The sequence below is a fragment of the Coregonus clupeaformis genome, chromosome 13 (assembly GCF_020615455.1).
Source record: "Coregonus clupeaformis isolate EN_2021a chromosome 13, ASM2061545v1, whole genome shotgun sequence".
Lineage (NCBI taxonomy): Eukaryota > Metazoa > Chordata > Actinopteri > Salmoniformes > Salmonidae > Coregonus > Coregonus clupeaformis.
The window spans coordinates 10,902,999-10,928,360 of NC_059204.1; the positions used below are offsets into that span (position 1 = coordinate 10,902,999).

At 42.9% G+C, this 25,362-nt stretch overlaps 1 protein-coding gene across 5 annotated transcripts in view; it reads right to left on the reverse strand.

Annotated features, from left to right (window-relative positions):
• The window catches only part of LOC121579146 (calcium/calmodulin-dependent protein kinase kinase 1-like), a 116,239-nt gene that overhangs the window by 78,176 nt on the left and 12,701 nt on the right, over positions 1-25,362 (reverse strand). For 3 of the 5 annotated variants that reach the window (XM_045224233.1, XM_045224236.1, XM_045224232.1), the window contains one exon: positions 7,403-7,454. The exons of 1 other annotated variant lie outside the window; for it this stretch is intronic. The gene's annotated coding sequence lies outside the window, so the exon portion shown is untranslated. Of the gene's footprint in view, positions 1-7,402; positions 7,455-16,733; positions 16,817-25,362 lie in introns of those variants that run through there. One more of the 5 variants, XM_045224234.1, reaches the window with a different exon arrangement.

A 25,362-nucleotide genomic window follows, 5' to 3' on the forward strand; every position in this document is an offset into this window, starting at 1 on the left:
GGACAAGCTTACTTAGGGGACTCTTCTCCAAGTTCATCTCTCTGTAGGTGATGGCTTTGTTATGGAAGGTTTGGGAATCGCTTCCTTTTAAGTGGTTATAGAATTTAACGGCTCTTTTCTGGATTTTGATAATTAGCGGGTATTGGTCTAATTCTGCTCTGCATGCATTATTTGGTGTTTTACGTTGTACACGGAGGATGTTTTTGCAGAATTCTGCATGCAGAGTCTCAATTTGGTGTTTGTCCCATTTTGTGAATTCTTGGTTGGTGAGCGGACCCCAGACCTCAGAACCATAAAGGGCAATGGGTTCTATAACTGATTCAAGTATTTTTAGCCAGATCCTAATTGGTATGTCAAATTTTATGTTCCTTTTGATGGCATAGAAGGCCCTTCTTGCCTTGTCTCTCAGATCGTTCACAGCTTTGTGGAAGTTACCTGTGGCGCTGATGTTTAGGCCGAGGTATGTATAGTTTTTTGTGTGCTCTAGGGCAACGGTGTCTAGATGGAATTTGTATTTGTGGTCCTGGCAACTGGACCTTTTTTGGAACACCATTATTTTTGTCTTACTGAGATTTACTGTCAGGGCCCAGGTCTGACAGAATCTGTGCAGAATATCTAGGTGCTGCTGTAGGCCCTCCTTGGTTGGTGACAGAAGCACCAGATCGTCAGCAAACAGAAGACATTTGACTTCAGATTCTAGTAGGGTGAGGCCGGGTGCTGCAGACTGTTCTAGTGCCCTCGCCAATTCGTTGATATATATGTTGAAGAGGGTGGGGCTTAAACTGCATCCCTGTCTCACCCCACGGCCCTGTGGAAAGAAATGTGTGTGTTTTTGCCAATTTTAACCGCACACTTGTTGTTTGTGTACATGGATTTTATAATGTCATATGTTTTTCCCCCAACCCCACTTTCCATCAATTTGTATAGCAGACCCTCATGCCAAATTGAGTCAAAAGCTTTTTTTGAAATCAACAAAGCATGAGAAGACTTTGCCTTTGTTTTGGTTTGTTTGTTTGTCAATTAGGGTGTGCAGGGTGAATACGTGGTCTGTCGTACGGTAATTTGGTAAAAGCCAATTTGACATTTGCTCAGTACATTGTTTTCACTGAGGAAATGAACTAGTCTGCTGTTAATGATAATGCAGAGGATTTTCCCAAGGTTGCTGTTGACGCATATCCCACAGTAGTTATTGGGGTCAAATTTGTCTCCACTTTTGTGAATTGGGGTGATCAGTCCTTGGTTCCAGATATTGGGGAAGATGCCAGAGCTAAGGATGATGTTAAAGAGTTTAAGTATAGCTAATTGAAATTTGTGGTCTGTATATTTGATCATTTCATTGAGGATACCATCAACACCACAGGACTTTTTGGGTTGGAGGGTTTGTATTTTGTCCTGTAGTTCATTCAATGTAATTGGAGAATCCAGTGGGTTCTGGTAGTCTTTAATAGTTGATTCTAAGATTTGCATTTGATCATGTATATTTTTTTGCTGTTTGTTCTCTGTTATAGGGCCAAAAGATTGGAGAAGTGGTTTACCCATACATCTCCGTTTTGGATAGATAGCTCTTCGTGTTGTTGTTTGTTTAGTGTTTTCCAATTTTTCCCAGAAGTGGTTAGAGTCTATGGATTCTTCAATTACATTGAGCTGATTTCTGACATGCTGTTCCTTCTTTTTCCGTAGTGTATTTCTGTATTGTTTTAGTGATTCACCATAGTGAAGGCGTAGGCTCAGGTTTTCTGGGTCTCTATGTTTTTGGTTGGATAGGTTTCTCAATTTCTTTCTTAGGTTTTTGCATTCTTCATCAAACCATTTATCACTGTTATTACTTTTCTTTGGTTTTCTGTTAGAGATTTTTTGATTTGATAGGGAAGCTGAGAGGTCAAATATACTGTTTAGGTTTTCTACTGCCAAGTTTACACCTTCACTATTACAGTGGATCTCTCTCTCTCTCTCTCTCTCTCTCTCTCTCTCTCTCTCTCTCTCTCTCTCTTCTCTCTCTCTCTCTCTCTCTCTCTCTTCTCTCTCTCTCTCTCTCTCTCTCTCTCTCTCTCTCTCTCTCTCTCTCTCTCTCTCTCTCTCTCTCTCTCTCTCTCTCTCTCTCTCTCTCTCTCTCTCTCTCTCTCTCTCCCCCTCTCTCTCTCTCTCTCTCTCTCTCTCTCTCTCTCTCTCTCTCTCTCTCTCTCTCTCTCTCTCTCTCTCTCTCTCTCTCTCTCTCTCTCTCTCTCTCTCTCTCTCTCTCTCTCTCTCTCTCTCTCTCTCTCTCTCTGCGTGTCAGTGTCTGTGTGTGTTTACATGCCTGTCTTAACACAGCTCGGATGAACAAGATCCACTGTCTCATGCAATTACATCGAGTGTGAGTGTTTGTGTGTCTCTGTGTGTATGTCTTTCTCTGTGTGTGTGTTTGTGCGTCTCTGTCTGTGTGTGTGTGTGTGTGTGTTTGTGTGTCTCTGTCTCTGTCTCTGTGTGTATGTGTGTTTGTGCGTCTCTGTCTGTGTGTGTGTGTGTGTGTTTGTGTGTCTCTGTCTCTGTCTCTGTGTGTGTGTGTTTGTGTGTCTCTGTCTCTGTCTCTGTGTGTGTGTGTTTGTGTGTCTCTGTCTCTGTCTCTGTGTGTGTGTGTGTTTGTGCGTCTCTGTCTGTGTGTGTGTGTGTGTTTGTGTGTCTCTGTCTCTGTCTCTGTGTGTGTGTGTGTTTGTGTGTCTCTGTGTGTTTAAACGTGTGTGACAATCACAGCAGAGATGTGTTCATTGTAAGCTCGCCCCTTTTATCCCAAATGTAAATCAGGGAAACAGATTGTCATAGTGAGCTGGTATCAAAAATGAGGTGGAGCAGCCAGCTGGTTGAGGTGTTATTGCCTCTGCAGAAAAGAGAGCGCAGACATGCAAAGTGGATCACATCTACTCCATCCAAAGACCAGGGAGGGACACAGAACACAGGAAACAGTTCTCAAAGAATCTCAAAGAACCTATCTCCATCTATCTTAATCAGTGAGTAAAGGACACACAGTAACATACACACACACACACACACACACACACACAGACACACACACACACCCCCCACACCCCCCCACACACACACCCCCACACACACACACACACACACACACACCACACACACACACACACACACACACACACACACACACACACACACACACACACACACACACACACACACACACACACACACACAGACAGTAACATATATGCTTAAGAAAGTATTCACACCCCTTTACTTCTTCCACACGTTGTTGTGTTACAGCCTGCATTTAAAATTGATTAAATTGAGATGTTGTGTCACTGGCCTACATACAATACCCCATAATGTCAAAGTGGAATTATATTTTTTTTATTAAAAATGAAAAGCTGAAATATCTTGAGTCAATAAGTATTCAACCTCTTTGTTATGGCAAGCCTAGATAAGTTCAGGAATAGAAATTAGCTTAACAAGTCACATAAAAAATTGCATGGACTCCGTGTGCAATAATAGTGTTTAACATGATTTTTGAATGACTACACACACACACACACACATTATACACACACAGTAACACACACACAGTAACACACACACACACAGTAACATACACACACATGTAAGACACGCACACCTCCTCAGTGTAAAGCTGCTCTGGGAAGGAGATGGATGCTTTACCCTCCCAGAGCTCGGTGTGTCCGCGTCTTTAGGCTTTATTGGATAAAAATGTTTATTTTTGCGATTTACAATAAACCTTTGTAAGGAGAAAGTCAGTTGTAGAGGTTGAATATTGAGTAGTGAAACGGGACATAGTCATCTTCTGCTATTTCTGAGAATCCTCTCCGTTTAGTCAGTGACTGGTATTCTAGAACAACTGGGACTTTTAACTGGGGTCAAATGGATTCAACTGGGACTTTTATTTGGGGTCAAATGGATTCAACTGGGACTTTTATTTGGGGTCAAATGGATTCAACTGGGACTTTTATTTGGGGTCAAATGGATTCAGCTGGGACTTTTAACTGGGGTCAAATGGATTCAACTGGGACTTTTATTTGGGGTCAAATGGATTCAACTGGGACTTTTATTTGGGGTCAAATGGATTCAACTGGGACTTTTATTTGGGGTCAAATGGATTCAACTGGGACTTTTAACTGGGGTCAAATGGATTCATGCAGCATTTTATTTTTCGCCAGGGCAGTCTTGGCTCCATGTCAACTGGAGTCGTTCCACAGAAACATCAAATGCTTGATTCTATCATGTCTCTCTGCCTCTCCCCAACTCACAACAAGCATGGCAGTGTGTGTGTGTGTGTGTGTGTGTTTGTGTGTGTGTGTAGACTCCACCATGTCAGTTCACTCACAGTGGGTGGGCAATCCCAGTCCTGGAGGGCTGGCTGCTCGTTGCCCCTGACAACCATTAATGTGAAGGACCTTGACGCACCCATGAATTCACTAAAACGTACAGTTTATAGCTTTCAATGTTCCCTGTTCGGATGACTATCTTTCTACCTCATAACAAACACTGATGCCAAAACAGTAATTACACTTCGAACAGTGGGGAAAGCCTTTTAATTGATTGTGATGGTGGTTGAAGCATAGAGGAAGAGTGGAGTGGTGGAGGTAGGGGAGGAAGGGAGATAGAGACAAGTACCATTGACTCTTGACCCCATTGAAAAACATGGAGAAGCCCCTTCCTGGTATTAGGCTAATAATTAAAACAACGTAATAATTCCACACGGAAGCATTCGAAAATAAACACATTCATTGGACCAGTGCCGTGGCTGATTCTACAGGATTAGCAGTGAAAACATGACCAGCTGTGGGGACATCAAGCAACAGAGAGGTTGTAGATAATCTGAAAAACATTTAAATAAATAGAATGCCAGTAAAACAGTTATGCTATGTTTTTGCAGAGTAGTTAGCTGAAATTTACTACGATAGTGTTTATCTTCCACTTTGATGGCAAACCTTCTGTGCTGCTAACATTCACTTCCAGTCTTTTCGCTCCGGTGCTGGTCCAATTAATTTGTTTATTTTGGAACGCTTCTGTATGGAATTATTACGTTGTCTTAACCTTTGTTATTTTTATTTTTTATAATGTTTCATTTTTGTTCTTTAACCTTTATTTAACTAGGCAAGTCAGTTAAGAACAATTTCTTATTTACAATGACGGCCTACACCGGCCAAACCCGGACGACGCTGGGCCAATTGTGCGCCGCCCTATGGGACTCCCAATCACGGACGGTTGTGATACAGCCTGGAATTGAACCAGGGTGTCTGTAGTGACGCCTCAAGCACTGAGATGCAGTGCCTTAGACCGCTGCACCACTAGGGAGCCCCTTATCTTCAACCTAGGTCAAGTGGTTCCCAAACTAGGGGTCGCGACCCCATGAGGAGTCGCTGATATGAAAATGGGATAGCGGGAGAATTTCCAAAATCCAAAATTCCAAAAAGAAAACATTTATACAAACAAATATATATTATAATATTGTCTTTGTACACTATATTTACAAAAGCATGTGGACACCCCTTCAAATTAGTGGATTGATAGGTGTATAAAATTGAGCACATAGCCATGCAATCTCCATAGTCAAACACTGGCAGTAGTATGAAAAATGTATGCACTCACTAACTGTAAGTCGCTCTGGATAAGAGCGTCTGCTAAATGTCTAAAAATGTAAATGTAAAAATGAATGACCTTACTGAAGAGCTCAGTGACTTTCAACGTGGCACCGTCATAGGATGCCACCTTTCCAACAAGTCAGTTCGTCAAATTTCTGCCCTGCTAGAGCTGCCCGGTCAACTGTAAGTGCTTTTATTGTGAAGTGGAAACATCTAGGAGCAACAACGGCTCAGCCGCAAAGTGGAAGGCCACACAAGCTCACAGAACGGGACCGACGAGTGCTGAAGCGCGTAGCGCGTAAAAATCTTTGTCCTCGGATGCAACACTCTTCTCTTCTAAATCAGTTTGTTGTGCTTCAGGCAGTATTGTCAAGGCCAACATGGAAATGTCTATAGAATTTCAGAGCGCGACAGCACAGAGTGGAAAGCCCCATGAACACATCTCAATAAGACTAGTGAACAAATCATCTGTTCTTCATGGAGTTGTTTATAAGTGAGGTTCTCGCCGAGCTGTTTTCTTGCTGGGTTTCATTCCCAGTTGACAGCAGAGTCATTGATAAAACACTGATTATATATCTTAGTGTGTGTGTCTATTCCCGTGTGGGTTGAAAACCTCATTCCTCTAGCTATCTGAAACACAAGCCTGTACAGTACACGACCTTGTAAGCTTGGACTGAATTGATCATGTCAGTCTCAAATCTCAATCCACCAAGACAAAACTCTCTGCAGTGGCTCTCTCTCTCTCTCGCTCAATGATAAACAAGGCTTCTTCTATTAGAATTTAACAGTAAACATTGCACTCAAAGGTAAAAAAAAAAAAGACATTTCAGGTGTTATATTATCAGCTATGAAAAGTGTTTTAGCAATGTGCAAATAGTTAGTAGTGGAAGATAAATCTCTCTCTCTCTCTCTCTCTCTCTCTCTCTCTCTCTCTCTCTCTCTCTCTCTCTCTCTCTCTCTCTCTCTCTCTCTCTCTCTCTCTCTCTCTCTCTCTCTCTCTCTCTCTCTCTCTCTCTCTCTCTCTCTCTCTCTCTCTCTCTCTCTCTCTCTCTCTCTCTCTCTCTCTCTCTCTCTCTCTCTCTCTCTCTCTCTCTCTCTCTCTCTCTCTCTCTCTCTCTCTCTCTCTCTCTCTCTCTCTCTCTCTCTCTCTCTCTCTCTCTCTCTCTCTCTCTACACACACACACACACACACACACACACACACACACACACACACACACACACAACAGACCAAGGTTAACAGCATACCAAACAAGTAATTGAGTGGGAAAACATTGGCATATTTACTTGGTGGATATTTGTCACAAGCTTCAGCTGTGTATTTAACACTATGTGGTGTTGCATGCTGTTCAGTGTTAGTTGGTGTTCTGTGTGTATTTGTGTAACAAAAAAGCCATAAAATATTTTGATGACAGAAAGCAGTGTGTTGGTGGACGAGGACCCTGGAGTACTGTACACCGAGATAGTGATGGATATTGATTGACAGGCTAAAAGCTCCTGAGGCAGGAGAGAGACCACACTGACAGAAAGCACAGGCCTACAGTACCTATGGACTATTCCACTGGGACCAATTTAGCTGAGTCCAACTGGGCAAAACTGGCTGAAATGACATCATAGTTTCATAGTTTTGCCCACTAGTTGGGTCGATGTTGCTTAAGGAATGGTAGGTAGGGTTAGCGGTGAGGGCAGTATTTGAATCAATACATGGCTCCTGGAATTACAACGATAGTAGAGATTCTAGTGTTGTATCTCTCTCCGTAACCAGTGGTAGATGTAGCAGCAGTAGCACGTACAGATTTATTTACCTCAATCTCAATGTCCCTGGATGATCGTCTTTCCTCTGAAAATCACAAGAACCTGTATAGGAAAATAGAAGGAGGTCTATGAAATACACTTAATAGAGCAATAGCAATCAGACAACAACTAAAGCCATTATCCAGTCTTGACAGGCCCAATGACAACATTTAGGACTACATTCAGTAGCATACATACTGTATTACATTCAGCATGTATTCACTAGTGAGGGGGGATATTATTTTGGATTATATATATTGTATCGTATTGTTTTTACAATATCACAGTATTATGTTTGCGCTAGTTCGCTGTACCTGCACCAAAACCCCAGTATTTTTCCTGCATAGCTTGTCCTCCATCTTCTTTTTCCCGATATGTAACTGTATCGATTTTTTCCCCCATCACTACTAAGTGTCATGATAATATCATATCATTAGGTCCCTGGCCCAAGTATTCACACACACACACACACACACACTCTGCTGTCCCACCACACAGGGATCATAAACTTCCACTTAATACATTTCAGCCAATTAAAAGAGGAGACAAGGGAGCTGCTTCCACAGTCCTAACGCAGCAAATCAGCTGCTTCCACAGTCCTAATGCAGCCAATCAGCTGCTTCCACAGTCCTAATGCAGCTAATCAGCTGCTTCCACTGTCCTAATGCAGCCAATCACCTGATTCCACAGTCCTAATGCAGCCAATCAGCTGCTTCCACAGTCCTAATGCAGCAAATCAGCTGCATCAACAGTCCTAATGCAGCCAATCAGCTGATTCCACAGTCTTAATGCAGCCAATCAGCTGCTTCCACAGTCCCAATGCAGCCAAACAGTATCTTTCACAGTCCTAACGCAGTCAACCAGTATCTTTCACAGTTCTAAATCAACCAACCCGTATCTTCCACAGTCCTAATGCAGCCAACCAGTATCTTCCACAGTCCTAATGCAACCCACCAGTATCTTTCACAGTTCCAATGCAACCAACCAGTATCTTCCACAGTCCTAATGCAACCAACCAGTCTATTTCACAGTTCTTATGCAGCCAACCAGTATCTTTCTCATTCCTTATTCAGCCAACCAGTATCTTCCACAGTCCTAATGCAACCAACCAGTATCTTCCACAGTCCTAATGCAACCAACCAGTATCTTTCACAGTCCTAATGCAACCAACCAGTATTTTTCACAGTGCTAATGCAGCTAACCAGTATCTTTCACAGTCCTAATGCAACCAACCAGTATCTTCCACAGTCCTAATGCAACCAACCAGTATCTTTCACAGTCCTAAAGCAACCATCCAGTATATTTCACAGTCCTAATGCAACCAACCAGTATCTTACACAGTCCTAATGCAACCAACAATTATCTTCCACAGTCCTAATGCAACCAACCAGTATTTTACATAGTCTTAATGCAACCAACCAGTATCTTTCACAGTCCTAATGCAACCAACCAGTATTTTTCACAGTGCTAATGCAGCTAACCAGTATCTTTCACAGTCCTAATGCAACCAACCAGTATCTTCCACAGTCCTAATGCAACCAACCAGTATCTTTCACAGTCCTAAAGCAACCATCCAGTATATTTCACAGTCCTAATGCAACCAACCAGTATCTTACACAGTCCTAATGCAACCAACAATTATCTTCCACAGTCCTAATGCAACCAACCAGTATTTTACATAGTCCTAATGCAGCCAACCAGTTTCTTCCACAGTCCTAATGCAACCAACCAGTATCTCCCGCAGTCCAAATCCAGCCAACCAGTATCTTTCAAAGTCCTAATGCAACCAACCAGTATCTTTCACAGTCCTAATGCAACCAACCAGTATCTTCCACAGTCCTAATGCAGCCAACCAGTATCTTCCACAGTCCTAATGCAGCCAACCAGTATCTTTCACAGTCATAATGCAGCCAACCAGTATATTTCACAGTGCTAATGCAACCAACCAGTTTCTTTCACAGTCCTAATGCAACCAACCAGTCTCTTCCACAGTCCTAATGCAGCTAACAAGTATCTTTCACAGTCCTAATACAACCAACCAGTATCTTTCACAGTCCTAAAGCAACCAACCAGTATCTTTCACAGTCCTAATGCAACCAACCAGTATCTTCCACAGTCCTAATGCAACCAACAATTATCTTCCACAGTCCTAATGCAATCAACCAGTATCTTCCACAGTCCTAATGCAACCAACAATTATCTTCCACAGTCCTAATGCAATCAACCAGTATTTTACACAGTCTTAATGCAACCAACCAGTATCTTTCACAGTCCTAATGCAGCCAACCAGTATATTTCACAGTCCTAATGCAGCCAACCAGTATCTTTCACAGTCCTAATGCAACCAACCAGTATCTTTGTGTTTCCATCCTGCATGAATCTTCAAGGCAGACAACAGTTATAACCATCCCCCATGCCACAGTGTCTTTATCTAACACTCAGCCCATTATGCATTCCACAGTCTGGGCCAGCATTGAGTCCAACAGACACATAGTCAAGCCCAGAAATGCCAGACCCAAGATAACAATTTTGGCCCCAACAACAGAGAGCCTGACTTCAGAGCTGATGCCTCTATTCAGTCCAAGTGTCCAACAAAGCAAACAGCAGCACATGGGAAGCCTGCCAAGGGTTACTTCAGTTCTGAACAACAAAACAACAAACAACACAAAGGATTTCTCTTCTCCAAAGCTGTTTAAACTACTAAAGGTCAAATGTCAGGCGTGAGAGCGAGAGGGCACCGTAAACGGATCGGCACCCACTCTGTTGCTCTATATGGCAGGAAGGTAGGAAGTTGGCTGGCAAAGACAATACAGCTTTCTAAACAGATTTACAAAAATGCATCCTTCTCACTCATCATTATTCACGATTCATTCAGTATTACCCATAATCATGGTAGCATCCACATTAATTAAGAAGTGTTCAGAAACATATTCTATTCTTATATACAATAAAAGTGACTCCATCCAAAATGACACAATACATGATTTACCATTCAGTTCCTATTGGGCACAACACAATCCGAAACACAACCAAAACAAACCGCGCATGCATCCAACAAGTTTGTAGAGTCACAAGCTTGATGTAGTCATTGCGTGCTATAGGAATATGGGACCAAGCACTAACGTTTTTTGAATACTTCAATACACCATAAGTGAATTTGTCCAAATACTTATGAATTTTTTTTTATTTTCAAATGGGGGGACTAGATACGTAAAGTGCTTTCATTTTTAAACGGTAAAACAGATAAAGTATGTATGAAAAATACCCTCAAATAAAAGATGACATTCTGTCCTGTCGTCTCATATTAAACATTTGATCTCAACATTTGACGCTGGAGTATAGAGCCAAATGTACACATTTTTTTTGCTACACCGTCCAAATAAATACGGAGGGGAGTGTACTGTTAATGACAAGGACATACAGTCCCTCTGGCAGCTTAGATGATGACTGGAACAGGATGACCGTATATATTAGCTCCAGTATTAATAACATGGTTTATAACAGGTTATTAATAGGGTTCTGTACTTACGTCTAAGTATAGCCTCCTGTTCTCACTAGCTACTGACACATTGACCGAGTGTGGTTGACTAGGCCATAAGTCCAAGCAGCCACTTTCCCCTGTGTGGCCTACACCTGCCAGGCGGAGCCTAATCCCAGGAACTATTTAATTCAATCGTTAGCTTTAAAGATGGATTAGATTGTTACTGTATGTAACACAAACTACAGCAATAGACATGGCATAGATCCCTGTACGCTTGAGGGTGACGGCAGTACGAAATACAGCCCGTTTCCACGTAGAAAACCCAGGCAGCGCCAGACAGTTTGTACACACACACACACGGTGTAATTAAATCCTATTTGTTACATGCTTTCGTAAACAACAGCTGTAGACTAACAGTGAAAAGTTTACTTCCCAACAATTCAGAGAGAAAAATATAACTACTATAGAAAAAAATGAATAAATACACAATGAGTAACGATAACTTGGCTGTAAACAGGGAGTACCAGTACCTAGTCCAGGGGTACGAGGTAATTGAGGTAGATATGTACATATACAGTGCCTTCAGAAAGTATTCATAACCCTTGACTTATTCCCCCCCCCAAAAAAATAAAATTTACAGCCTGAATTCAAAATTGATTAAATATTTAATTTCTCACCCATCTACACACAATACCACATTTTACATTTATTTTTATTTTTTTATGACAAAGTGAAACATGTTTAGAAGTTTTAGCTAATTTATTGAAAATGAAATACAGAATAATCTAATTTACACTGAGTGTACATAACATTGAGTTGAAAATATGAACAGTGGTACTCAGTGATGGGTTGTGTTGGATTTGCCCCCAACAAGTTCATTTCTTTGCCACATTTTTTTGCAGTTATACTTTAGTCCCTTATTGCAAACAGGATGCATGTTTTGGAATATTTTTGATTCAGTACAGGCTTCATTATTTTCACTCTGTCATTTAGGTTAGTACTGTGGAGGCATTGGAAAAACCTCCCTGGTCTTTGTGGTTGAATCTGTGTTTTAAATAATTGTATGTGTGGGGTACAGAGATGAGGTAGTCATTCAAAAATCATGTTAAACACTACTATTGCACACAGAGTGAGTCCATGTGACTTATTATGTGACTTGTTAAGCACATTCTTCCTCCTGAATTTATTTAGGCTTACCATAGCAAATGGGTTGAATCCAAGACATTTCAGCTTTACATTTTCTAGTTTGTAAACATTTCTAAAAACATAATTCCACTTTGAAATTATGGGGTATGTAGGCCAGTGACACAAAATCTCAATGTAACGCATTTTAAATGCAGGCTGTAACAACAACGTGTGGAAAAAGTCAAGGGGTGTGAATACTTTCTGAAGATACTGTAGGTAAAGTGACTAGGCAACAGGATAGGGGTAAAGTGACTAGGCAACAGGATAGGGGTAAAATGACTAGGCAACAGGATAGGGGTAAAGTGACTAGGCAACAGGATAGGAGTAAAATGACTAGGCAACAGGATAGGGGTAAAATGACTAGGCAACAGGATAGGGGTAAAGTGACTAGGCAACAGGATAGGGGTAAAATGACTAGGCAACAGGATAGGGGTAAAGTGACTAGGCAACAGGATAGGGGTAAAATGACTAGGCAACAGGATAGCGGTAAAGTGACTAGGCAACAGGATAGGGGTAAAATGACTAGGCAACATGATAGAAAATAAACAGTGGCAGTACGATATGTGATGACTCAAAAGAGTTTATGCAAAAAGGGTCAATGCAGATAATACAGATAGCTGTTTGGTTAACTATTTAGCAGTTTTATGGCTTGGGGGTAGAAGCTGATCAGGGTCCTGTTGGTTCCAGACTTCGGTACCTCTTGCCTTGCGGTAGCAGAGAGAACAGTCCATGACTTGGGTGGCTGGAGTCTTTGACAGTTTTTAGGGCATTCCTATGACACCGCCTGGTATAGAGGTCCTGGATGGCAGGGAGCTCAGCCCCAGTGATGTACTGGGCCGCACGTGCTACAATCTGTAGCACCTAGCGGTCGGATGCCAAGCAGATGCCATACCAGGCGGTGATGCAGCCAGTCAAGATGCTCTCAATGGTGCAGCTGTAGAACTTTTTGAGGATCTGAGATCCCATGCCAAATCTTTTCAGCCTCCTGAGGGGAAAGAGACGTTGTTATGCCTTCTTCACGACTGTGTTGGTGTTTGGAACATGTTAATTCCTTAGTGATGTGGACGCTGAGGACCTTGAAGCTCTCGACCCGCTCCACTACAGTCCTGTCAATGTGGATGGGGATGTGCTCGGCCCTCAGTTTCCTGTAGTCCACAATCAGCTATTTTGTCTTGCCGACGTTGAGGGAGAGGTTGTTGTCCTGGCACCACACTGCCAGGTCACTGACCTCCTCCCTATAGGCTGTCTCATCGTCGTCAGTGATCAAGCCTACCACTGTCGTGTCGTCGGCAAACTTAATGATGGTGTTGGAATCGTGCGCGGCCACGCAGTCATGGGTGAACAGGGAGCACAGGAGGGCACTAAGCACACACCCGTGAGGGGCCAGCTTGGCGGATGTGTTGTTGCCTACCCTCACCACCTGGGGCGATGTCCAGGATCCAGGTGCAAAATTAGATTTTCAGTCCCAGGGTCCTAAGCTTAGTGATGTGCTTGGAGGGCACTATGGTGTTGAACGCTGAGCTGTAGTCATTGAACAGCATTCTCACGTAGGTGTTCCTCTTGTCCTGGTGGGAGAGGGCAGTGTGGAGTGCAATAGAGAGTGCGTCATCTGTGGATCTGTTGGGGCAGTATGCAAATTGGAGTGGCTCCAGGGTGTCTGGGATGATGGTGTTGATATGAGCCATGACCAGCCTTTCAAAGCAATTCATGGCTACAGATGTGAGTGCTACGGGGCCTTGGTGTTCAAGGGCTCAGGGACTATGGTGGTCTGTTTGAAACATGTAGGCATTACAGACTGGGTCAGGGAGAGGTTGAAAATGTCAGTGAAGACACTTGCCAGCTGGCCAACGCTTGCTCTGAGTACGCGTCCTGGTAATGAATGTTAACCTGTTTAAAGGTCTTACTCGCTACGGAGAGTGTGATCACACAGTCGTCCGGAACAGCTGGTGCTCTTCATGCATGGTTCAGTGTAGCTTGTCTCGAAGCCAGCATAGAAGGCATTTAACTCATCTGGTAGGTTCGTGTCACTGGGCAGCTCGCAGCTGAGTTCCCCTTTGAAATCCATGATTTTCTTGCAAGCTCTGCCACATTCAACGAGCGTCAGAGCCGGCGTAGGAGGATTCGATCTTAGTCCTGTATTGATGCTTTGCCTGTTGGATGGCTCGTCGTAGGTCATCGCGGGATTTCTTATATTTCTTATAAGCGTCCGGATTAGTGTCCCGCCTTTATCTCAGTGCGGACTTTGCCTCTAATCCACGGATTGTGTTTGGGATATGTACATGTACGTACAATCACTGTGGGGACGACGTCGTCGATGCACTTATTAATGAAGCCGGTGACTGATGTGGTAAACTCCTCAATGTTATCAGATGAATCCCGGAACTTAATCCAGTCTGTGCTAGCAAAACCATCCTGTAGCTTAGCATCCTCTTCATCGGACCACTTCCGTACTGGTACTTCCTGTTTTTAGTTTTTCTTGTAAGCAGGAATCAGGAGGATAGAGTTGTGGTCAGATTTGCCAAAGGGAGGGTGAGGGAAAGCCTTGTATACGCTTCTGTATTGGGATTACGGAGGAGGATAAGAGGGTGTGAAGGAGGAGGAAAAGGAGGAGAGTTGTTGTCCTCTACCACTACTCACACTCTGAGAGGGGCTGGGACTGGAGCCTCGGCATGGCAGGTCTCTCAGGCCAGGTTAGATCCAGAGCTCCAGGCCTAGGGGGCTCAGAGGAACAAGGCTCCCCACTTTGGGCCCTCGCAACAGGGGCAGGGAAGTCCAGGATAACCCCCTGGTGTAACCAACCTCCAACAGCCCTCCCTTGACTGCAGCCCTGTAACCCTCACACTGGCAGGTGCGCGGACCCTGCAGGACTGGAGCCCCTCCCCTTAATCCAATGCCACCACTCACACTGATGGAGGTCCCATGACCTCAGCAAGCCACTGGTTGGTTGCGTGTCTATTTTTAAAAAGGGGTTAGGGGGTTAGCCCAGGGGTGGAGAGTTTTGAAAGAGATTAGTAAGAGGTAATCGTACCACTGTACCGTCAGGGCAGTGGGAGTCTGCATGTCATCAGGTTCTCACTGGGGCCTTCCTCCCGCTCTCCCTCTCTCCCTCTCTCCCTCTCTCTCGCTCTCCCTACTGTACACACCCACACATTACACTTATATATCGAAGCGCATCCCTCATGCTGATGGATGCTACATGAGGATAGATGGAGGGAACTGTCTGGAAAAGTGCTCTGGTGCAGTGGGAGAACCGGAGGGTTTTAGATAATGTACACTCCTCAAAAAGAGTTCCAAAAGGGTTCTGTGGTTGTCCCCATAGGATAACACTTTTTGGTTCCAGCTAGAACCCTTTTTGGCTCCAGGTAGAACCCGTTTGGGTTCCATGTAAAACCCTCTGTGGAAAGGGTTCTACATGGAACCCAAAAGGGTTCTACCTGGAACCAAAAGGGGTTATTCAAAGGGTTCTCCTATGGGAACAGCCGAATAACCCTTTTTGGTTCTAGATAGCACCTTTTTTTCTAAGAGTGTATCAGCCAAGCCAGCACAAAACAGAGAGGCAATACACTGACTGACCTCTTACCTATCAGCCAAGCCAGCACAACACATAGAGAGGCAATACACTGACTGACCTCTTACCTATCAGCCAAGCCAGCACAACACATAGAGAGGCAATACACTGACTGACCTCTTACCTATCAGCCAAGCCAGCACAAAACATAGAGAGGCAATACACTGATTGACCTCTTACCTACCAGCCAAGCCAGCACAAAACATAGAGAGGCAATACACTGACTGACCTCTTACCTATCAGCCAAGCCAGCACAAAACATAGAGAGGCAATACACTGACTGACCTCTTACCTATCAGCCAAGCCAGCACAAAACATAGAGAGGCAATACACTGACTGACCTCTTACCTACCAGCCAAGCCAGCACAAAACATAGAGAGGCAATACACTGACTGACCTCTTACCTACACTCTACAGCATTAGTAGCGCTGCTCAAATAAAATAAAAATAAAAAACATTTTATTTCTTTAGGAACAAAAAATTAATAGTACCGATTATTGTATGGGACAATATACACACGTTTTTGAGAAAGATAATTTAAAAAATACAATTGTATTGAGTAAATGTATTTATTGATATCTTTTCATTTTGATAAGAGATGAAAATGCATTGAATTTAAGGTTATTTGTTGATGTAAAAATCTAAAATTACCGGTTTTAAGGTTGTGTTATTACATTTGGGGTGGGGTCATGAGGAAATTATTGTGGAAAAAATAGGGTACCCTGAAATTCTGGCAAAGAAATGGGGTCCCCGCTGAATTTTTTTAAATACCTCTGTTCTACAGGAATAGACTAGAGAGAGAAAGACCTGGAGTATGTGGTTCATGTTGCCCTATACAGATGTAGGATCCTAATTTGACCCAGTTTGCTACAGCAGATATTAATCCTGCAGCAACAGGAAATGTGAATTATGTGGATTATGATTAATGGAAATTTTTTGTAGGGGTTGATAGATTTTTCGTAAGGGAAAATCAATATTACAAACTTCAGAAGCCTTTTTTAAAAGTCAAATACACTACAAGTTTTAAATGTCCTGCATTGCAGGAAAGTTCTCTTGCAACAGGGTGATCAAAGATAGTAGTTCTCTCGATTAAAAAAAAGAATGTGACCTCTTGGAACGTGACCTCTTGGAACGTGACCTCCTGGAACGTGACCTCCTGGAACGTGACCTCTTGGAACGTGACCTCCTGGAACGTGACCTGAACAACAAGTATCTATTAGTGTAGCATGTGGCGAGAGTTCTCTGAACTGAACCCGCAAAGACTTAATCGTCCACAAAGCAGAAACACACTGTTTGTGAGTCTTCAAGGGACTGATCCATTGTACTGCCTAAATCTTTCCCAGTGGCAGAATGCCCTGCTATTGTCGAGCGTCATCCTGTCTCATCTCTGTTAGGGCTATGCTAGCGAGGTATCACAATGCCCCACCATGTTCCATCCTGTGACATCCTTGTTAGCACTAGGCTAACCAGGCTGCCTGTCAGATGTCAATCAATGGTGTGAATCAAGCAAGGGTGTAGTGGTGCCTGGAGAAGTGGGTGTACTCGGCCAAAGAAATTCCAACGGCCAAGGAAAGGCGCCCTTGTGCGAAATATTATATGAGAAAGTGACAAACTCAATTACCTAAAATGATCAATTCCATATTGGTCTTTCACAGTCAGGCCAACCCAAGCTGTACTGTGCAAGTAGCTTAATAGTGGGCTTACTTTTGAAACAGATAAATTAGGCTGTCAACTGAGTCAGAAATTCACATGCAGGTTTCAGATTATTATTATTTATTTTTTCTTCAGGTATTTGCTCTTAAAGTCAACAAAATTGGATGTTTTAAGTCCACAACAATGCTTAAACCACATCAGGAGACCACTTGAGATCTGGGAAAATTATAAGACATTTAGATTTGAGTGTAGTTACCCTTTAATTAAAGTGCGCAGGCACCTAGCACTGTTGTTTGGTTAGTGGTGTTTCTGTAGTGCACATGAGATGGAGTTAGCTAAACAAATGGCCACTGGATTGATGCAAATAATCATGATATCATTCTGCTAGGTAGGCATAGGCTCCTTTATAGCTGCAGTCGTTTCAGGAAAAGCCTTACGTCTATCATTAGTGTCGCTATATTTTTCCTGTTCCTTAATTGTTTGAAACCTGGATGTTTTGGTTCACATTATGAGGCATGTCTTAACTTGCCTCAAAGTAGCCTACAGCCAAAATCCAACCATAGAAACATTATTTTATAAAGACTCCCTCGTGTGCGTTCTCCTGGTTCTTTCATTGTCTAGCAGCCAAAGGCATTATCCTAGTCATGTTAGCAACCCCATGATAGTTGTTGCATCTTTATAGCTCCCCTCTCTACATTTCTAACGGATATTTCCATCTCTGTCCATGAAACCGCTTGCATGTGCGCTGCATATTTTAGAATGATGTTCTCCTGCAATTTGCATTCTGGAACATTCACACTGTTCCAGGACTACCGCCGTGTGCACATCGCAGCGCTGAAAATGTGAAGAAATAACAAGTTGATCAACATTTTAAGCTAAACATCCTGATCTGTTCCATCAGCTTTATAACTGATACGCCGTATACCTCCACTACACTACGTTGATACGCATCCCGGGGATTAAGAAGTGAGTATACGCAATGCCCACTGAAAAATAAGTGGAAATACTACACCACTGCCTGTCCTGTCCAATACCAACCCTGATGGATAATGAGCCTTCTCTGGACGGAGAATCTCTGAATGTCTGTCTGTTTGACTGTCTGACTGACTGGTTGACTGAGAAACTGACTGAGAAACTGTCTGACTGTTTGTAGAGACTGGTTTACTGCTTGTGGGGACTGTTGAGGCTGGCTTGCTTTGGAGGCTTCAGTAGGAAAACATATCAATCAAGAAAGGCTAGGAGGGTTTTTCTGACAAGGCTTTGAATGCTTCACCTTTTCTCCTAAAATATTTCCCTGTTTTGGGGAGCTTCAATTGATGAGTGGTTCTTTGTTGAACCAATATGTTTTTCTCTTTAAAAAAGCTGGAGGGGATGTGTGTGTGTGTGTGTGTGTGTAACCTCCCAGTGTGGTAAATCCAATTAAGAAAGAAAGGATATATGTAAAGAGCTGAAGTGAAAAATGTAAATCAGCTACAGCCATGACAACGTCTGGTGTTCAACCTTCCCAAGTTCTCTCACGTCACCCCGCTCCTCCGCACACTCCACTGGCTTCCAGTTGAAGCTCGCATCTGCTACAAGACCATGGTGCTTGCCTACGGAGCTGTGAGGGGAACGGCACCTCCTTACCTTCAGGCTCTGATCAGACCCTACACCCAAACGAGGGCACTACGTTCATCCACCTCTGGCCTGCTGGCCCCCCTACCTCTACGGAAGCACAGTTCCCGCTCAGCCCAGTCAAAGCTATTCGCTGCTCTGGCACCCCAATGGTGGAACAAGCTCCCTCACGACGCCAGGACAGCGGAGTCACTCACCACCTTCCGGAGACACTTGAAACCCCACCTCTTTAAGGAATACCTGGGATAGGATAAAGTAATCCTTCTACCCCCCCTTACCCCACCCCAAAAAAATAATTTAAAAAATATTGTAAAGTGGTTGTCCCACTGGCTATCATAAGGTGAATGCACCAATTTGTAAGTCGCTCTGGATAAGAGCGTCTGCTAAATGACGTAAATGTAAATTAAAACAACAGCCATGACAACAGCCATGAGAGCTGACAGGTACAGCGTGTGTGTGTGTGTGTGTGTGTCCCACATCGGCCTCCACAGCCACATGAAGTGGCACGAGCGCCAAAAGCACTCCCCATCCCTTTCCAATATTCACAAGAGGAGCATCATCATCGTCTTCGATGGACAGTCAAGATGGTGTGTGTGTGTGTGTGTGTGTGTGTGTGTGACCATAGGGCTTGTCTAGCAACCCTTAGTTGAGAAAATGTGGAGCTGCTTCTTTAGCCAAGTTATCTAGAGCATGTTTTGGTTAGCCTAGCGTCTATCACAATCAGCAAGCTATCTAGAGCATGTTTTGGTTAGCCTAGCGTCTATCACAATCAGCAAGCTATCTAGAGCATGTTTTGGTTAGCCTAGCGTCTATCACAATCAGCAAGCTATCTAGAGCATGTTTTGGTTAGCCTAGCGTCTACAGTATCACAATCAGCAAGCTATCTAGAGCATATTTTGGTTAGCCTAGCGTCTATCAGTATCACATGTAGTTAAACATGGAATGATGTTCACATCCTCTGACAGGCCTTAATGGTTCAATAAACTCAAGGTTATTTGTTGCAATTACCCACTAATTAGTTACATTAGGTGCAGGTGTGTAACATAATTAGAAGTTATTCCTTCTTAGCTACAATGTAGATTATACAGGCACAAGATATCACCACACACCCATGTTTCACATGGCTGTGTCTTAACGAGATAGGCTTCGTTAGCTTTGACTTGTGGCTTTGGTGTTCTGTTTTAATATGGTTCATTCAATTTCAAGCGTGGCTAATTCTACAGTAGGTACAATTTACTGTAACTGATATTTCAGAACATTTACCACATCTAACGAATAAAGCCGTACTCACATACCTACAGCTAATCGAAGTCCCACAGGTTGTTTTCATAGCACAAAGAAAGGTCTGTTTGAGAGCTGTTATCTTGCTGGAGCCTGTCTGTGAATAACATGATGTTAATGAACCAAGCGGACAACCAGTAGAATAGTATGTAAAGGCCTAAACTAGACCTTTGGTCCTATTCTTTGTCTGGGTAAAGGTCAGACTATATGATGAGCTAGTCATTACAGGGACGGCCTGTAATTCCCAGGACCTTATTATAAGACATTATAAAGGCTAATTACAAAGACTCATACATGCTTATAAAGCATTATAACTCAAGTGTTTCCCAAATATTTAGCACAGCCCCCCCCATAAATCATCTATCTCTTCCCTTAATAAATACTGTTCCACTCTGCCAGCAAAAAGGGATCCCAATTTCTGTCTTAATAGGTTATCTGATGAGTCAGCCCGTTCCATTTCTAATGGCCAAATAGAAGCAATTAGTTGCTTGATTGATGCGTAACTCTGCCCCAGGAGTAACTCTGACCCAGAGTTTTATATGAACAACTCTGGGCCCTAACGATGATTAATGACAGCCAATTTTAAAAACTGTTGCCGGCCAAAATGACCAGGAGAAAAAAAAAATCCTATTGCAAAATAATGCTTTTTATTCATTGATGGAAATACCAGTCGATGGAAATACATTTGACCATCATGCATATCGGTCTATTTGCATAAGTATATTTAAATTGGCCTGTGTGTATTTTCGTTAATCATCATGCATCTTATTTATCCAACACAACTATAAACACTCACACAGCATCCAGAGCCTATTCTGAGAGGGATTTCTCCTGCTGCTCATCAGCTGGTTGCTGCTGGAGGAAAACAGGTGCTTTCATCAGGCCATTCATTCATTGCGCAACAATTCTAATTGCAATCGCGTGCTAAAAACAGTTTTGGTTCAGGTTTAAAAAGAGCTACTATTTTTATTTCTCAACTGGTAATTGAAGCACGCCTCCCATTCACCATGTGAAAGTGCAGGCAACAGGCTATGTGAGCTGGAGGCAGTAAGCATTTTGAAAACATACAGTGCATTCGGAAAGTATTCAGACCCCTTGACTTTTTCCACATTTTGTTACGTTACAGCCTTATTCTAAAATTTATTAAATTGTTTTTTTCCTCATCAATCTACACATAATGACAGAGCAAAAACAGTTTAAAAAATATATATATTTTTGCAAATTGAAATATCACATTTACATAAGTATTCAAACCCTTTACTCAGTACTTTGCTGAAGCACCTTTGGCAGCGATTACAGCCTCGGGTCTCCTTGGGTATGACGCTACAAGCTTGGCACACCTGTATTTGGGGAGTTTCTCCCATTCTTCTCTGCAGAGTCCGGGCTCTGGATGGGCCACTCAAGGACATTCAGAGACTTGTCCCGAAGCCACTCCTGCGATGTTTTGGCTGTGTGCTTAGGGTCGTTGTCCTGTTGGAAGGTGAACCTTCGCCCCAGTCTGAGGTCCTGAGCCCTCTGGAGGTTTTCATCAAGGATCTCTCTGTACTTTGCTCCGTTCATCGTTCCCTTGATCCTGACTAGACTCCCAGTCCCTGCCGCTGAAAAACATCCCCACAGCATGATGCTGCCACCAACATGCTTCACCGTAGGGATGATGCCAGGTTTCCTCCAGACATGACGCTTGGCATTCAGGCCAATGAGTTCAATCTTGGTTTCATCAGACCAGAGAATATGGTTTCTCATGGTCTGAGAGTCCTTTAGGTGCCTTTTGGCAAACTCCAAGTAGGCTGTCATGTGCCTTTTACTGAGGAGTGGCTTTCATCTGGCCACTCTACCATAAAGGCCTGATTGGTGGAGTGCTGCAGCGATGGTTGTCCTTCTGGAAGGTTCTCCCATCTTTTAAGAATGATGGAGGCTACTGTGTTCTTGGGGACCTTCAATGCTGCAGAAATTTTTTGGTACCCTTCCCCAGATCTGTGCCTCGACACAATCCTGTCTCGGAGCTCTACGGACAATTCCTTTGACCTCATGGCTTGGTTTTTGCTCTGACATGCACTGTCAACTGTGGGACCTTATATAGACAGGTGTGTGCCTTTCCAAATGATGTCCAATCAATTGAATTTACCACAGGTGGACTCCAATCAAGTTGTAGAAACATCTCAAGGATGATCAATGGAAACAGGATGCACCTGAGCTCAATCTCAGGTCTCATAGCAAAGGGTCTGAATACTTATGTAAATAAGGTATTTATGTTTTTTGTTTTTAGTAACTTTGCTAACATTTCTAAAAACCTGTTTTCACTTTGTCATTATGGGGTATTGTGTGTAGATTGATGAGGAAAAAAATTCATTTAATCCATTTTAGAATAAGGCTGTAACATAAAAAAATCAAGGGGTCTGAATACTTTCCGAATGCACTGTACTTAATTGTTTGAAACCTGAATGTTTTATTTCATATTATCAGGGATGTCTTACCTTGTAGTAAGTAGCCTACAGTATAGGCAAAATCCCACCATGGAAACCTGGAGCCAATTATTTTATAAAGACTTCATAAGTGGCGCGTGAGTTTCAAGTTTAGGGAAGCTTACAATTTATCCTAGCATTTCTACTGTTCTGCGTGCCAGTTATGATTTTCATATGCACATTTTCGTGGAACAGTTTAATTTCAAAGTCAACTACTACTGAGATCACCAGCCTCTGCCACATGGACACATCGATACACCGTGATCCATTGGTAGGCCTATAACTTCCATTGCTCTTTTGCGCACACCGAGGATTGGTGATTATCAACGGGGGAGATTGTTGGAACGATTTTTCAAATAGCTAAATAATAATATAATAATAATAATAATACAAATAAACTGTGAGGAACTATAGTTTTAACACATTATCATTCGCAATGGATGTTAAGAAAACACTTTCCTACATTTCTGTGCAGCAGGCCAGGTACTTCTATTACATTTTACATTTTAGTAGACGCTCTTATCCAGAGCGACTTACAGTTAGTGAATACATCTTTTTTTTTATACTGGCCACCCGTGGGAATCGAACCCACAACCCTGGCGTTGCAAACGCCATGCTCTATCAACTGAGCTACATCCCTGCCGGCCATTCCCTCCCCTACCCTGGACGACGCTGGGCCAATTGTGCGCCGCCCATGAGTCTCCCGGTCGCGGCCGGCTGCGACAGAGCCTGGATTCGAACCAGGATCTCTAGTGGCACAGTTAGCACTGCGATGGAGTGCCTTAGACCACTGCGCCACTCAGGAGTACATGAGTGCTCAGACGCGCGTCCTCCCTCAACATTATCAGGACGGAGAAACCAGACACATGCTCATTGCTCACATGGAGCACTCCAAACAAGACAATGAAAAAATTAACGAATCTCGTCATTTATGGTTATGAAATAAACCAAAACTTATTTCTCACAAGTGCAGCAGGTTGTGAACTCTGCAAACAACGTTTCCACTCCGATAATGAGAACGGTAAATGACTGTAATTAATACATGCATTGACATAAATTAATGTCACCAAATGACGGGGATTAACGGTACATTTACTACTGGTGACATATGTAATAGGGAATTGATAAAACATTTAAATAAAAGGGATAACAATCCACACAATTAAACATTGAACGCGCAAGAGGCATAGTCACAGTCATATTAGCATCCCATCCTAGTCATATTAGCATCCCATCCTAGTCATATTAGCATCTCATCCTAGTCATATTAGCATCCCATCCTAGTCATATTAGCATCCCATCCTAGTCATATTAGCATCCCATCCTAGTCATATTAGCATCCCATCCTAGTCATATTAGCATCCCATCCTAGTCATATTAGCATCCCATCCTAGTCATATTAGCATCCCATCCTAGTCATATTAGCATCCCATCCCAGTCATATTAGCATCCCATCCTAGTCATATTAGCATCCCATCCTAGTCATATTAGCATCCCATCCTAGTCATATTAGCATCCCATCCTAGTCATATTAGCATCCCATCCTAGTCATATTAGCATCCCATCCTAGTCATATTAGCATCCCATCCTAGTCATATTAGCATCCCATCCTAGTCATATTAGCATCCCATCCTAGTCATATTAGCATCCCATCCTAGTCATATTAGCATCCCATCCTAGTCATATTAGCATCCCATCCTAGTCATATTAGCATCCCATCCCAGTCATATTAGCATCCCATCCTAGTCATATTAGCATCCCATCCTAGTCATATTAGCATCCCATCCCAGTCATATTAGCATCCCATCCTAGTCATATTAGCATCCCATCCTAGTCATATTAGCATCCCATCCTAGTCATATTAGCATCCCATCCCAGTCATATTAGCATCCCATCCCAGTCATATTAGCATCCCATCCCAGTCATATTAGCATCCCATCCTAGTCATATTAGCATCCCATCCCAGTCATATTAGCATCCCATCCCAGTCATATTAGCATCCCATCCCAGTCATATTAGCATCCCATCCTAGTCATATTAGCATCCCATCCTAGTCATATTAGCATCCCATCCTAGTCATATTAGCATCCCATCCTAGTCATATTAGAATCCCATCCCAGTCATATTAGCATCCCATCCTAGTCATATTAGCATCCCATCCCAGTCATATTAGCATCCCATCCTAGTCATATTAGCATCCCATCCTAGTCATATTAGCATCCCATCCTAGTCATATTAGCATCCCATCCCAGTCATATTAGCATCCCATCCTAGTCATATTAGCATCCCATCCTAGTCATATTAGCATCCCATCCTAGTCATATTAGCATCCCATCCTAGTCATATTAGCATCCCATCCTAGTCATATTAGCATCCCATCCTAGTCATATTAGCATCCCATCCTAGTCATATTAGCATCCCATCCTAGTCATATTAGCATCCCATCCTAGTCATATTAGCATCCCATCCTAGTCATATTAGCATCCCATCCTAGTCATATTAGCATCCCATCCCAGTCATATTAGCAACCCATCCTAGTCATATTAGCATCCCATCCTAGTCATATTAGCATCCCATCCTAGTCATATTAGCATCCCATCCTAGTCATATTAGCATCCCATCCCAGTCATATTAGCATCCCATCCCAGTCATATTAGCATCCCATCCTAGTCATATTAGCATCCCATCCTAGTCATATTAGCATCCCATCCTAGTCATATTAGCAAC